Genomic DNA, 14,478 nt, shown 5'->3' with positions numbered 1-14,478 from the left:
GTATCCAAAGCCTTGCTGAAATCAAGATATATCAGGTCTTTATGCTTCTCCCCTCTCAACTAGACAGAAATTAGGTTGGTCTGGCATGACTTTTTCTTGACTCATTCATACTGGCTATTCCTTTTAATTGGATTATGCTCTAGGTGCTTACAAATGGATTGTTTAATAATTTGTTCCAGTATCTTCCCAGTATTGCTGTTAGGCTGATGGGTCTATAATTCCCAAGGTCCTCACTGTTCCCCTTTTTAAAGTCAGTTACACTGTTTGCCGAAGAAAGAAAGAAGCAATTTTAATAAAATAGCAAATATGAGTTACCCTCCAATGTACTTTCTGATCTCTGGTCCCTGGTTCTTATGCAGCCACGTTAAAGCAAGAGTCTCTCCTTTGCCAGGTTGCTCCTAGGAAATTGAGAAGCCCCTTCAACCCAGGTCAGGATAGCCTGTGGACATACATTAGCGCTCCTCAGGTACAGACAGTGCAAGTTCTTGGGGCCTTGGGTTTATTGTTTTGCCACAGTCCTGGTGTTCAAACATTGTTTCTCTTGTTTGGTTCCCACATGGTCTGTTTTGAGCAGGTGGCTTTATGGACACAGCATCATTCACAGACTAGAAGGCCAACAGCCTGCATTTTGACACACAATCCTCATCACCATTGCCTGCCAGTGACATCCTTCCAGTCAGACTTGGGAGATCATGGTCATGCAGGGAGAGGGGAGCTCTCTAGACCCACAGCCATGGAGGGCTTTGAGCTTTAGGCTAGAGCCCTTAGACTGAGCTCTGTATTAAATGAGGAGTCAGGTCAGAGAGTGGAGAATCAGGCTGATGTGCTCATGGCACTGAGCGTTGCTAAGCAAAGTGGTTGCTGTGTTTAGTACCAAGTTTTTTGAGGATGTGTGGCGACATTCCCAGATACACTGAATGGCCAGGATGTTAGTAATGCATAGTTTACTCTAGCCCGGCCTGCGTCCAACAGAATGAGGCACAATCTTCCAAGTCGGTGTATTTTTCTGCCCTGGCTCACGAGCACTGAGGAGTCCCAGAGGAGCTGAAGGCTGCAAGTGGCTTATTCTAAAGGCAAATATCCTTGCTGATGGTGGGATGTTATGGAAGAAAGTTCTTTGAAGCACTTCTCTCTTCCTCCCAGCATCATCTCTGTCTTGCCAGGTGCAATTTCAGCTTGGCCCTGAGTCAGTTAGGAGACAGCATGGTTTACGTTTGACGTAAAGAAGAGGTAGAGCTGGTGGTGTTGCCAGCACTTTAGCCCATGTTGCTTTGCCAGCTCTTTCCACAGCTTCATACGGGTGTTCGATAATGAGGAGGAAAGGACTGAGCCTTGTGACTGCACTGAAGCGCTACAGCTGCGGGTGCTGTAGCGTTTCAAAGTGTAGACAAGCTCCTAGAAAGTGCAAAGACAAGTGTAGCAACGAGCTCGAAAAGGGAAGAATGGATTTGTGAGTCTACTTGGGCAGCAGTGGAACAGAGAAGCGTGAAGTAAAACCTCATGAATGCTAAGCAATGCACGGAGATAAGCAAGTAGCAAGAAGAGTACAGAGCATTAGGCAGTGGTAAAAAGGAGTGCTAGGAGAGGTTTAAAGGGTGCATATTGACAGAAAATGCTGAAACTCTGAAGATGCTGGCCAAAGAGGTGATTTTACAACTTTGTATAAGACAATCAAGCAGCTAACAGGAAACTTTAACAATACTAGCTGCCCCAGCACAGATGTAAAGGGAAAAATTCTTAGTGCTGCAGATGAGCAAAGGAAAAAGACAGGAAGAACATTTTCAGGCTGTTTTACATAGACCAAGGCCAAGCAAATTACTAGAAATATGTGATAAAGACCTACCTCTAAGCTTGATATTCATTTAGGAGATATTACAATGGAAGTAGTAAGAAAAGCCATCAATAAACCCAAAAATGGAAAAGCAGTTTGGAGAGGATAACATTACTGGAGAGGTTTCAGAGTAGCAGCCGTGTTAGTCTGTATTCGCAAAAAGAAAAGGAGTACTTGTGGCACCTTAGAGATGTTTGGAGCAAGTGATGAAACAACCCCCTAGACTTTCCTTATGTTTTTGAATAGAATATGGAATGAAGAAAAGAACCCAACCTGATGGAAAAGAGGCCTTATAGTAAAATTGCCTAAGAAAGGTGACTTTACCAATGACAATAATTGGAGATGAATCACATTACTCTCAGTACCTGGGGAAATCACGTGCAACGCCGTTCAGGAACATACCAGGAAACTAACAGATCTCCAACTTAGAGAGGACCAAGCAGGTTTTAGACTACTGAGATCATGTATAGACCATACTGTTGTTCTCAGATATTTTATGAAACAAGCAAAGAGTGCCCAGCACCTCTTGTGAATTTTTATGGATTTCCAGAACACTTTAGACAGCATACATAGAGACAGTCTCTGGGAAATTATGGCATACTGTGGAATATCAGCAAAAATAATTAGAATAATCAAAGACCTATATGGTAATACTGAATGTACAGTCAGAGATGGTGACAACATCAGTCAATGGTTTGCAGTGACAGCTAGAGGAGGGCCATATTATGTCCCCACTATTGTTTGCACTGGTCATTGACTTTGTCATGAGGAAAGTAACCACGGAGGGCAACGGAGGAATTTTATGGACAAAATGATAAAGTACAATTGGATGACCTTGTTTGTGCTGATTTCACTGTCCTGCCCAGCTCAATACATCACTTATGGAAGAAAAGACCCAGCTTTTGGTGGACACAGCAAAACAAGCTGGTTCATTTATTTACAAGGGGAAGATACTATATTGCTATCAAGGCTCCAAAGCAACCAACAGAGTAAATGGAGAAACACTAGAAGATCTATTACCTGGAGAGCAAGATGTACAATAATGGCGACGCCACGCTAGACATCAACATGAATATCAAAAGCAGCAAACAACTTTCAAAAACTTGAAAAGTTTTGGAAAAATAGCATGATCAGCACGGATATGGGAATACGAATTTTTAACACCGGCATTATGTCTATCCTCCACTATGTAGCAGAGTCATGGAAATCCATAACAACCATTGATAAGAAAATCAGCTCATTCCAAAATAAATGCCTGTGGAAGATTTACAGAGTCCATTGGAAAGAGTTTATCACAACATCAGACATTCTAAGTAGCGCACACCAACTTAATGCATCACATATGGTAATTTTGGCTAATTTTGGCCCACTTGATTAATAGATTTTGCAAGTCCAAAAGGAGCCATTTTGATCATCTAGTCTGTGCAACTCCATAACATAAGACACAGAATCTCACCAAGTAACTCCTGCATCAAGCCCATAAGTTCTGGTTGAGCTATAGCATCGCTTTTAGAAACAAAAGATATCCAGGCTTGATTTAATAACTGCAAGTGACATAGAATCCACCACCTCCTTAGGTAAATTATTCCAATGGTTAATTACCCTCATTGTTCAACACTTGTCCCAAATTTGTCCAGTCTCAGGATTTGTGTGATCTGGTTCAACTGTGACGCCAGTGAGACAGTGAGCTGAACGAAAGGTGGCCACATTGGACCCTTTTGTTTTGGTTGTGTGATGAGCAAGGGTCATTTGCTTTAGCATTCCATCTGCTTTAATAAATGTTACAGGCACCATTAAAACCCCAGCTGAACCCAAGCCTAGCTTTTAGTCACTAATCCACAGCAAGAGGGGTTGCAGAACCAATGTTACTCATACGTCTACAAATTGCATTTTTGAATTTCTCAATTGGTATGGTGAAACGCAGGAGGGCAAGAAGAGGAAAGAAATGCAGAAAAAGATAGGCACGCACTATTAACCCTGGGAAGATCCCAAGTAAAGGATTCTAGCCCAAGGCTGTACACTGGCAGCATGCAATGTTCACCAGAACAATAATCTATATTAGTACAAATTATAAAACAGGGGAGAAATTACTAGGTTAATCTGTTGTAAACTGATTTTGACCCTGAAGGTGATCTCAGGTACACAGCATAAGGGCACTTTAAACTGTTTTATGCAAAGCTTAAAAAAGACCCAGCAACAAACAAAGCGGTTTTTGTGTTTGCTAAACAAAGCATGAAAGAATAGTGACAAAAGTAGGAGGAGCCGAGTTTGTACAGACAAAGCCGGGAGGAGGAGCCCTTATGCAATGGAAATGCAGTTCAGTGGTCCTGAATTGATATGCTCATCCTTTAAACCCCTAGGGCTGGGAGATCACAGGGCCTGAAAGTCCATCAAAGAGCACTTCTCTGCATTGATCCAATCCAGAGCGGAAGGTTAGTGGGGGTTTGCTCTTCTCTAGGAGACTCTGCCTCAGAAGATAAGCAGCTTTTCTTCCTTGGAAATTAGGGAATCCCCAAACTCAAGAAAGTGTTATTTCAGGAGTATCACACCAGCCTAACCTACAGGGGCCTGGGAATTTAACGTTTTTTTTTTAAGATGGGGGGAAGTTGGGGGAACTGTGGGACATTGAACACTGAAAAGATGTTGATCATTGTTAATGCTTCAGTTGCTATTCCAAGACTTTTCAATTGCTAGTAATAAATTACTAGAGAGCACTCTAAACACTTCACTGTTTACATTTGGATGTTCACACACTGTGACCAGTAACATCTTGTCTCAAAAATCCCACTTATTTTTTAGATTACAGTGTACCCCGGCAAAGCTCAGTTAGACATAAGCAGACTAAGCCATTGCTTAAGGCCCCGATCAGCTCAAGGGGACCCCCTATTATCAGTATGTGTTGGGTGAGGGAGTCCCAAAAATATTCCTGCTTAGGGCCCCCAATGGGCTAGCATCCACACTGGACCCCAGAGAGACAATTCCATGTCAGCTTAGGTTCTACTTTTTAAAAGCATTAATCTCTGTAAAAGTGAGAAATAACAAACCTGGGGAATCTGTGGTACTGACCGCTAAGATCTCGAGTGACTCTCAAAGTAGGAGTAGGGCCAACTTTATTTCCAGTTGGCCAGCTCTACAGCCAGGGCCCCTGATTCTGCTCCACCTAGCTTTACACGAGTGTAATTCAACTTACTGTCTCCATTTAGGATGGGAAACATAATCAAGATAATTAGCATTTAGCAATCAGTTTTCTGGATCTTGACAGTCCTGCAATGTGGTACACTGGTATAAAGCAGAAACAAGTGGGAGCAGAATGAAGCAAAGTAACGTTATAGCTGGAAGTCATGGGCTGCAAATTATTAAGCAGTGAGTCATGTGGCACTGGGAAAATGTTACCAGGGCTCTACAGGAAAATATGGCACCTTCCCCAGAGAGTGCACATTCGACATCAATGAAGATTAAGAGGAAACTTTTAATTGCATGCATAGCATAGTTCCTGTTAACTGAAACCGACAGAACAAATCACATTCCCATTTCCACACACTGAGGAGCCCTTAACAGGTAATAAAATGAGATACATTATCCTCATAAAGAAAAGGAGTACTTGTGGCACCTTAGAGACTAACACATTTATTTAGTCTCTAAGGTGCCACAAGTACTCCTTTTCTTTTTGCGAATACAGACTAACACGGCTGCTACTCTGAAACCTGTCATTATCCTCATAGTAAATAATACTTCAGAGGTTACAAAGATTGCCCAGAAAAAGATTGAAATTAACCTGGAGCAGTGTCATGATTGTGGCTATAAACAGCCAAAGACACAGAAGCCACTGATTTGCCTGCAGATAGCTCCTCCTGTGAGCTTTAAACAACAAAACACACAAGGGTAGGATTTAACCAAAGGACACAGCCTCTGTGTAACTCTGCAGCTGCTGAAGTTAAGGGGAAACTTCCATCAGGCCAAAGTTGTAAAAATCCTCCCTTTATATTTAAAGACTTTGCTCTACCCTTGTTCCAGAAGCCCAGTGGGAGGGGGAGTTAAATGATAGGCACTAGATGCATTTTTCTACATAAAAATGAATTGATATTAAAATAATTCTCCTTTAACTTTTCAAACACAGTTATTGCCCAGTTTCCTTTGCCTCCTGTCTGGAGCCATTTGACGTATTTACTTGCCTAATTTAAAACAGTAGGTTTCTCCCTACTCCACCCACCAGCACCCTGAAGGCTTTATTTTCAGTCTGCTTACTGTAGGAGGCTCTTTCAGGCTCATTTGCATCTTGCACAACTCTACTAAGCACAATATTATTATGAATTATTTGCATTACAGCAGCACCTAGAGGCCTCTTGTCAGAATCCATGTGCTAGCTGTTGTGCAAAGAGAGTGAAAGACAGGCTCTGCCCCAAAGAGCTTGCATTCTGACCAAGGGCTTGTCTGCACAGGGAACTTTACCGGCAGAACTACACCAGAACAAAAGTGTCCACCCACAGAGTTATAATGATATAGCTCTACCCGTGTAATTATGCTGGTACATTTCCTCCTGTAGACAAGCTATAAGACAGGGGTTCTCAAACTGGGGGTTGGGACCCCTCAGGGAGTCGTGAGGTTATTATCTGGGGCGTCGCAAGCCGCCAGCCTCCACGCCAAACCCCGCTTCGCCTCCAGCATTTATAATGCTGTTAAATATATTTAAAAGTGTTTTTAATTTATAAGGGGGGGTCACACTCAGAGGCTTGCTATGTAAAAGGGGTCACCAGTACAAAAGTTTGAGAACCATTGCTACAAGATAAGATGTGCAACACCTTCAGAAGGAAAGTGTATTTACACACAGATCGCTGAAACACTTCTCCAGTGGAGGAACTTTGATTAAAGCCCTTTTGCTGCACAACTTCTAGGATTGTTTTTACCTAATTAATTAAGTAGGGGTGAGGAGGAGAGTTCTTTTGTTTGATTCTCCATGCTATGGGTTAGTAGGAAGTAAAAACACTAAGATTGTCTTCCTGGGTGTCCACTTTCCCTCTCACTCATCACCCCTCCCTGCTTTAAATTCAAGCTTTTGAGTTTTATGATCCTTCGCCGTTTAGCCCCTCCCTTATTATTCGCTTTTGTACCTTACTGCATCTCCCCAGGCTAACCTCCACTGCTTATTTTCCCTGCTTCTTCCATGAGTCTCTTTAGCACCTTCCTCCATGCCACTCCTTATGCATGGAACACCAACCCTGAACTAATCTGTAAAGCCATCTCCCTGTCTACCTTCCTTACACCCACTTCTCCCATGGTGGTGCCCCATGAGGGAAATTGCCCACTGGGAGGGGATAGGAAGATGGCCAGTAGGGATTGCGGCTGTTTACCTTCTTTAGAGCTTGGTTTTTAATGTGACCAACTCAAAACCATCTTGTTATGCACATAATTGGCCCATGTTATGTGCATGTTCTTACTATGAACTTCGTCATGCCCTCTCCCCCTTTTCTTCTGAATATATATAGTGCCAGGAGCAGGCAAAGGTTATTGGGCAAGTTGACTGGTCAAGATAACTTGAAGAGAAAAAAAAAAAGTTGGAGTTTCTGAGGGATTTGATGCTCCCAGTTGGAATGAAGTTGATTTGATGACAAAAATTGAACACCCTGGCACATGTAGCCAAAAGGACGAGTGGGGTGGGTGGGGAATAGAACGACCTTCCAGTTCGGTTAGGCAAATACCCTTAGTGGGTGATTTTGGGTGGTGGGGGGGATATTTTGTTTTGAGGGTGTGGTGTCGCAGTAAGAATGTAGTTAAGGTTCCCTTGGCATGTCACTTATACCGCAGAATTTCACTCATGCACACTGTGGGATGGGGACCCAGGGAATTTTGCAAATTACAAGCAAAAGCAAAGAAACCTGCTAACACTCAAGAAGGGCAATGCAGCCAAGTGTCCTTTGATGTTCATTTTTACTGTCATTTCTCTCCCCCCATCCCAATGTTTATAGCAATGCTTCCCAGAGCAGAAGGTTAATGGGGGTTTGCCAATGAAATATCCAGCATCATAGTTTGTAAAAACAATGATGAATTGGGGTGAAAAACCAAGTTTCTAGAATCAGGCCCAACACGTTATCACATTACTAAGACTTCAGTGGGCTTTGGACCAGGCTCTTATCAGCCAGACATTGAAAATATGGGGAATATCAACTTCACTAGCCTAGCTCAGCTGTCCTCAGCTACCACACTGGAGAGCACATAAAGGCAGGGGTGCTGGAACAAGATTTATAATGGGGGTGCTGAGAGCCATTGAATCAAACCCATAAACCCAGTACAGAATGGAAACCACTACAAGCCAGGGGGTGTAGCAGCACCTCCAACACCCCTAGTTCCAGCACCTATGCTTAAGGGAAGGGGTGCAGAATGGGCATACCCTAGTACAGTGGTCTCAACCTATTTACCATTATGGGCCGCATTCAGTATTACCTGTATGGCCCTGAGGATGTCACATGGGCCGCAGCTCTGTGCTGACTGGGCCACAGGTATGTCCACACAGCAACTAGACACCTACGGTGGGCTCATGCCAGCCTACTAGGGCTGTTTCATTGCTGTGTAGGCTTCCGGACTCAGGTTGGAGCCTGGGCTCATGGAGGTGGGAAGGTCCCAGAGCTTGGGCTCCAGCCCAAGTCCAGAAGTCTACCCAGCAATGAAACAGCCCTGCAGCCCAAGCCCAAATCAGCTGGCCTGCGCCATCCATGAGTGTCTAGTTGCTGTGTAGACGGACCCTAAGAGCTGACACAAGCCATCAGGCCACATGCACACCTGGTGTCAACAGCTTTATTTAGCATCATCCATTTACTGCATTACATTAACATCGCCACGCTACCGCCCTCATCGTCACACTATATTGTGCACAGGGATAATTCATTAAAATCAACATGCTACGGCTTGAAATGCTGTGCTCTGAATCCTAGGAACAGGAAGAAATGCTAAGGGCACTGGACGGTACAACATTCATGGCTAGCAACCATTTACTTTCAGTGATCTACAAAGGTGTGTGGGGGGGAATAGCAGGTTCTTTTGTGCCTGTGGGCGGGGACAACGTCTGAAGGTTGTAAACGCCTTAGAAATATCAAATATGACATGTGTGGTCTTCCCATGTTTTGCTGTGGAAATTGTTAAAAGTTTCAGATCGGGGCTGGGAGCTCTCTCAAGCCATAGCTGAAGGCATAGGAAGGTGAAAACTTTAACAGAGACTTCTTTTTCCCCCACAGGTAGTTGTAGGGGTAGAGAGTTAAATGGAGGTTAACAAAAGCAAATAGAAAGTTTTAGATACATTGAATAAAATCTCTTCCCCCCAATCTCTCAAGTTTCACTTTCTTGGGACTGTGATGTTACACTCCTGACAGCTGTCTAGTGGCTCAGAGTCTTCCAGGGTGGACATTCCAGTGAAAGAAAGAAAACAGGGTGGGGAAACCACATGCTTTCAGGCTCTCTGTATACATTAGAAAAGCAGATATAGGTACAAACAAACATGTCCTCCACTCTCTTTGAAAGTAGGGTGACCAGATGTCCCGATTTTATAGGGACAGTCCAGATTTGGGGGTCTTTTCCTTATATAAGCCCCTATTACCCCCAAACCCCTGTCCCGATTTTTCACATTTGCTATCCGGTCACCCTATTTGCAAGACATCTTCAGATATTATGCTGCAACAGAGCAACAATACTAGCTAATATTGAAGTAAATCAAACCAGCAATGCCCACATTGTATTAAATGATGCTATGGGTTTTGTTAGCATTTAATCCATCCCAGCAATTTGCATGTTTAACATTCACTAAGAATTCCATCTGCATTGTATATATTCATGCAACATGTTGGGAGACCTACTCTCATATTATACTGTGCTTGCTAAATTAGCCAGTGAGCAGGGAGCAGACAATAACAGCCATCAAATGGGAATCTCCTAGGTTTGATTTGATGAATCTTTAGTGTTTTGATCATTTGGTCCGAGGAAAGATGCACACAATTTGGTAGCTGTTAAAGTGGGATTTGATAAGTCTCCTGTAAAACACAGCATGTATGCAAACAGCCCAGAGGATTAGCCTACACTTGCTTAGTTTAGAATTTGGTGCAGCCAGCCTGAATAATCAAGCGTAGGAACAAAAGTTGTGAATCCCCTCAGTGCACTGCTTCATTAGGATCTCCTGACAAAAAAAAAAAAAAAAAGAAAAGAAAAGAAAGAAAGAAAGAAAAGAAAAATGGGACACATAGGATCAGCCAGATTTTATGGCATCTGATTAGACCACCATTTTCTCAGCAGGTCCCCTTTCTTTAAACTGTTGACTATGGATGGCCTGCTGAATAGGATGAACTTTGGACCGCTAAATTGCAGCATTATGGTTATTTAGTGTAATTTATGAAAAAGAGAGAAGTTGTGATCACCCACTTCATGTTGCTAATGATATCTCCATTTATCAGAATAGGTCTGAGTTTGGATCACCTGTTATTTTCCCCCCACAGTCATGGAACACTGTCCAATTAGAGACCAAAGAAAATTGTTTGCCCTTGGGACTGTGCAAATGATAAATTAAGATTTAATAGCCCTTACATAACATTTATTACTGTGAACAGTTTGCTGCCTTGCATCACATTCCATATCTTCCCAGTGTGTTTTTATTTAAAAGGTTTTTCATTCAGCAGTTTCTTCCTTGCAATTTACTGAAAGTGGTTAAATAACTTGAATTTGGCTTTGATTATTCTTTCGTACTGCAAATGCTTCATCTAAACCCCTCCTCATTAAAAAACTAAAACCAAAGCAAAAAGAACAAGGTGGGTTGTAATATGGTGATTTAAATGAGGGCCTTTTTTCCTTGATCTATAGGGAAATCACCAGGGGATGATAGATTTCCAGCTATAGAAATGATTTCTTTGGTTTTTTGCCCCCTAATAATAAAACTACTAAGTATTGTTTATATATATTAGCAAAAATCCAGAGACTGATGGTTGCTGCAAACTGGAGCAATAGTAGTTAATAACGAACTACTAGCAAACTCTAGTTTTTGTAGCAGGTGTTGTTTATGTCCTAGTATAGCAAAAATCTAAGGCCTCACCAATCCTGTGGCTAGAACTGCATTTTTGTAACTAGTTAGGGAATGGTCATCTTGGCCATTGTGTATAGGGGGAAGTTATTTTGGAACAAGGTAGGATGTGGATTGAAAATGTTATTGCTATTCTGGAATCTCTCTCTCTGTGGACAATCCTATTATGGAATAAGAGTGACCACATGGGGATTTATTCTGATCAATTTCCTCTGCAGAGAAGCCCTTATGGAGCTTGGCTGGTAATCACACAGCAAATTTTCTGCCATCACAGCTGTGGTTTTGCATCGACTCCAGCACTGTTTTTAGGAGTGCGTTCAGAACAGCTATCCCTTCCCACAGCCCCTCATCAGCAGCTGTCCACACTCTCAGCTCTATTGGTGTTTTATCACTGCTCTACCCCTTTCTGGGGAGGATTATGGGATTTCTTATACAGATGCCATTGTACCCGGCTCACAGATCGGGTTTCATGGAGACCTTTCCATCACTGCAGGCTGCTGCATCCTTTGGCTTCTGGAAATAGGCCAGGATAGATAGTTGAGAATAATACTCTGGCTGATTTCGCCCTGTCACCCAAAAATGTGGAAGAGGAAAATGCAGGACTGTCCTTCACAGGCATGTAGAGAAGGCAGACTGTTACTTTCTGCTAGGATTTTCACTGACTGATACCTTTTGAACTGCAAATTTCCCCACACCAAACTTAGCCAAGGGTTGGCATCAGTATAAGGATTATTTATTTATATGCAATATTTGTAGGGTTTGGGTTTTTTTAAGCATTGTTTCCAGTCATTTTTAAAGTTAATGGATGAGAAAAATAAAAGTCTGAAAATCTGGGGAGGGGAGATATTATTCCACCTGCTTCCCCCACCCCCATTTAATTCATAAATGGCTTATGGGACTTTTCACTCAAAACTTTCCAAGCAAATTCATCCGCTGGCTGAGATCACATGTGGAAAGTTTCAGCCACCAAAGGAGAACTTTTGAAGGAGTTATAAGCATTTGAAAATTGGAGATTATAATGCAAGTTCCTCAACTGCAGGGGGCAGAGACTGCTTGTATTTGTACTATGCCTAGCACAGGGGTGGCCAACTTGAGCCTGAGAAAGAGCCAGAATTTACCAAAGTACATTCCCAAAGAGCCACAGTAATACATCAGTGCCCCCCCCACCATCAGCTCCCCTCCTACTACCAGCACCTCCCACCCAGCAGCAGCCCTGCAGATCAGCACCTTCTGCTCCCTCCCTGCAGTTCCCGATCAGCTGTTTTGTGGTGTCCAAGAAGCTCAGAGGGGGATGAGGGAGGGCATGGCAGGCTCAGGGGAGGGGGAAGGAAGGGGTAGAGTGGGGGCAGGGCCTGGGGCAGAGCCAAGAGTTGAGCAGTGAGCACCCCCCGGCACATTGGAAAGTTGGCGCCTGTGGCTCCAGCCCCAGAGTCGGTGCCTCTACAAGAAGCCGCATATTAACTTGTGAAGAGCCGCATGTGGCTCCAGAGCTACAGGTTGGCCACCCCCGGTCTAGTAAGATGGTGTCCTGGCCCATGACTGATCCTAATAGGCACTGCAGCTCTACAAATAATAATGATGGCCATAGTGCGGAGACCCACAGCAGAGGGCTTCCCAGGCATAGCCCATACAACCCACTCTACCAATTCCAAGCCACCAGAGAGTTCATGCAGTGGGCTGATTTTTTTTGGCCCAGCTACACCTGCTTTACAGCCAGAATCTGCCAAAGCTGCTATACAGCAGTGACAAATCTCACAATCCTCCCTCCTCACAAGGAATGTTCTTCTCTATCTCTCTCTCTTTTGTTTTGTTTTTTTGGGCACAGCCCTTGGCAAAAATCAAAACCACTCTGAAATCCAGGAGAGCGAACAGGCATGGCTGCAGTTGCAGAAGTTACAAAAGAAGAGAAATTAAATGAACCCGACCCCATTTTATAGTCTACTCTTGAAATGCACCAGTCCCTCAGTCTGAGTTTTTCTAGCCTTTGTCACTCTCCGTCTGAAGGAAGATCAAGTGCATCGAAGTGGCCCTAGCCCTTTCTACGATCTCAGAGGAGGAAGGCTGGGTCACTCTATGGGGAAATATGCTGCAGAAATCTCCACACATATGGGGCTGTGCCAGTTTTGTCAAAGGTCCAGGTAGGGTGAGGCTCTCTTGGGAAAACCCATGTTTTTTGGTGAATTGATCATAACACCACCCCTCTGCCTAGTTCTTATATAGCACTTTTCAACAGTAGAGCTCAGACCAAGGCAGTATCATCACCCCCATTTTGCAGATGGGGAAACTGAGGCAGAAAGAGGGGCAGTGACTTGCTCAAGGTCACCCAGCAAGCCCATGGCAGAGCCATGAATAGAATGCAGGTCTCCTGAGGCTCAGAGCAATGCTCTATCCAGTAGGAAACACTGTCTCTCACAACTTGCCCACATAGCCCTTGCATGCTTATCCTCTCTTGCTTGGACAAGGTCCTCATGTGCCCTTCTCCTTGAGCTACATCTAGACATGATGCTCAAGCCACTTCTTTGGGGACATGTTGAGGAGCTACCTAGGGTATAGCATTACAAGGACTGACACTGGAGATGGTAAGGGATTATAGCCGTTCATCCAAGATCAACGTGGTAAATAATCGTGCCTCTTGTAAGAAGCAGCCATCTGTTATGCAGGTCAATGATGGAGCCTTTCAAGGTCTGTGTGCCGCTTTCTAAATGGTCTGCCAACCAAGATGCTCATGCTTCCCGCATGCAGAATACTCAGCAATGACACAGAGAAAGGTGGGAGGCAGAAGACAGCTATTAGTTGAGCTGTCAATTTACATAAGTGTCCACAGGTGTCATCAAGTGTAAAGAGGCACGTAGCAGCCATTTGACATTGCAGTCTCAATTCTTACCATAGAAACGGCACTTGCAAAATTATGCCAGTCTCCTGACAGACCTCCTCATCGTTTGGCACCTGTGATTTCTAACTAAATGGGCTCGCGGCAGGTGAACAGACATAATTCAAGGCAAACTCACAGCAGGATGAACACGCAGGTTGCCAGATCTTCACAACAACTCTGAGCATGGCAAAGGAAAAAGCCCCAGCTAAGATTTTATAAACCACTGTCTTTACATGTTGGCCGCTAAACCTAAGCGACTGTCCAGGTAAGTGTGTGTCTGCAGAATGGGAACAATGTCCTGAGAGCCTTTTGCTCTGAGGCAATCCATGTTTATGGATTTTTGAAAGATCAGGCTTTGTTACAGGACCCATCTCCATCTATGAACTGCCCAGGTAGCTGGAGATCGCAAAGCCCAAGATGAAGGGTCTGAGAGCCAGAGATCATACATTCTCAGTCAAGGGGATCCTTCCAGAGATCAGACTAAGCCAGAGTCTGACCACCACTTGGGTAAAGCTTTTCTACCATAACCAGAAAGCCATTTGCAACAGCCACTAACCTCCCCATCCTCTGAAACAAACCTGGCTAGTGTCAGGAAGTTCTTAGATTCATAGATACTAAGGTCAGAAGGGACCACTCTGATCATCTAGTCCGACCTCCTGCACAGCGCAGGCCACAGAATGTCACCCACCCATTCCTATGAAAAACCTCACCCATCTCTGAGCT

Source organism: Dermochelys coriacea, chromosome 9 (genome assembly GCF_009764565.3).
Source record: "Dermochelys coriacea isolate rDerCor1 chromosome 9, rDerCor1.pri.v4, whole genome shotgun sequence".
Taxonomy (NCBI): domain Eukaryota; kingdom Metazoa; phylum Chordata; order Testudines; family Dermochelyidae; genus Dermochelys; species Dermochelys coriacea.
The sequence above is the reverse complement of the archived record's forward strand: the minus strand, read 5'-3'. Positions refer to the sequence as shown.